This window comes from Orycteropus afer, unplaced genomic scaffold (assembly GCF_000298275.1).
Source record: "Orycteropus afer afer isolate SDZICR_OR568_19922 unplaced genomic scaffold, OryAfe1.0 scaffold01059, whole genome shotgun sequence".
Lineage (NCBI taxonomy): Eukaryota > Metazoa > Chordata > Mammalia > Tubulidentata > Orycteropodidae > Orycteropus > Orycteropus afer.
Window position 1 is genome coordinate 109,123 of NW_006922646.1, and position 2,357 is coordinate 111,479.

Consider the following 2,357-nt stretch of genomic DNA (forward strand, 5'->3'; position numbering starts at 1 on the left):
TCATGAAAAACTCCAAATGGAAATAGTCTACTACTCTGCAAGCTGGCTAACAAAACATTCTCAAGAAGTAAAAATAAAAGAATATTGATGTAGGTCTTACAAACAATTTAGCTAAATTGAAACTTATTTAAAATGTGTTTTTGGGAGTTTGTATGCTTTTGAAATCACAGAAAGATTTTTCTCTTCATATTTATATATGTTCTAATTTTTTTTCTTCTTAAGATTTATTAACTATGGCAGTTGCCATCTTAAATGTAAGAGTTTGCTGGAGATAATAATAGGAACATCCCCAAGCATACTGTCTGGAACACTGTTGTTGATCATTGGTAGCTCTTTTTCTGTTTGTACTTTATTATTTATTCTAGTAATTAATCTTTTCAGTTATTGTTTCTTGACCCTTATTTGTCTAGCTTTGATAAAACCCTTAAGAGAGAAATGAAGAACCATTCACTGCAGACAGACTTCATTCTTTGGGGTCTGACTGGTGACCCTGAGTTGCAAGCTGTCATTTTCTTCTTTCTATTTTTTACTTGTTGTTGAGTGTGACAGGGAACTGAAACATCATCCTTCTCACTCTGCAGGATTCTGCCTTAAGACACCAATGGATTTCTTCCTCAGAAATTTCTCCTTTTGAGAAATCTCGTTTACAACTGCTTGTATTCCAAGATTCTTGGTGAGCCTTATGACAAAAGACAAAACTATTTCCTCTATGAGTTGTATGAATCAGTTATTTTTCTTCTTTTTATGGGGAAATGAATTTTATCTTCTGTCTGCCTTGTCTTATGACTGCTATGTGGCTATCTGTGACCCCCTGAATTGCACCACAATCATGAATAACAGAGTTTGTTACCAACTGGTGCTGAGCTCTTGGGTAACTGGATTCCTGATTATCTTTCCCCCGGAGAGCTTAGGACTCAAGTTGGAAGTCTGTGCTTCCAAAGTCATTGATCATTTTACTTGTGACTTTTCTCCCGTTCTGCAGATCTTTTGCTCAGATACACATTTCTTAGAAGTAATGTTTCTTGGCTGTAGTGACATTAATGGTCACATTGCTGTTAGTGATTCTCTCTTATGGCTATGCCGTCAAGCCAATTCTCAAATTCCCTTCTGCTCAGCAAACGTCAAAAAAAAAAAAAAAAACTTTTTCTACCTGTTCTTCTCACATGATTGTGGGTTCTATCTCTTATGGCATTTATGGCAAGTACATCTTCATGTAATTCAACCATCAGGAAATGATAGAGTGACTTTAAGCAAAGGAGTAACTGTGCTCAGTACCTCTGTTACCCCCATATTAAACTTCTTCATTTACACTCTAAGAAATCATCAGATAATGAAACAACCTTCAAGGACATGGTCCAGAACGTTTTATTTGCTTTAAACAAATGAGAAAATTTCAAAAAGTGTGAAGGAAAAATGAGTAAAAATGTTACCCTGTTCACCTGGGTTCACTTTTTCTTATTCTGTACATATTTGCACATTGTATTGGCAATTTCAACCTATTCTAAGGTTCCTTGCATGCTATTGTTTTGGGTTAGAGATTGTATTCTACAAAACTATTCCTTTATCTGTTTAAAAATTTAAAGTTTAAATACTGTATTCTTTGTAGATTATTTTGGTTCAAATAAATGTTTTCAATGATATTTTCCAGAAGTGGGCATATAAATGGAATGTTTGTAGTAAAAATTCTATTTTATGATAAAACTGACTACTTTAAATAAATCATAAAGTCAATTATTTAGTCAAGGAAAGATTTAAGTGACAATGGAGCATTATGCTCTTTGGAATAAATATGCTTTGTAAATGTTATTTATTTATTTATTTTTGTAAAGTGATTGTACAAATTATTATGTAAATAAAAGTAGGATTTAATTGATAACAATTTATTTTGCAAAACATTTTGTCATTTGTTGAGATTAAAGGAAATTCTTATCCTTCTGTGTGTGATTCATACATAGGAATAAAGACCCCAAATTTTTGGGATCCCCATACAAAGCAACTTAATTAAATTTCCAAAATTTTCAATTTTTTAAAAAGAGTAAAGTCCAGATGTGTCAATGATTTGGATTATAATTAAGAAATTTATTTCATTTATAATTATACTGCCTTGCTTTAAAGCCAAAAGTATATTCTAATAACCATTTCATAGAACTTCTTTGAATAAGTAAAGTTATTTTATCTTCTATATGAGACATTCCTTATTTTAATATATTAGCCATTTCTTTATAAAATGCTAAATTAAACTTGAACATTTTGTGTCAGGTAGTTGAGCTTTTGGTGATGTTGCTGATAATGATAGTGATACAGGCCAAATAAGTGAGTGGAGACAATGGAATATTTTTTCTTTCTTTTTTTTTTTT

General features: G+C 31.5%; 1 pseudogene; it reads left to right on the forward strand.

The window, feature by feature from the left end:
* The first annotated feature begins 435 nt into the window (after positions 1–435).
* LOC103212673 lies at positions 436–1,386 on the forward strand (annotated as a pseudogene).
* The last annotated feature ends 971 nt before the right edge of the window (positions 1,387–2,357 follow it).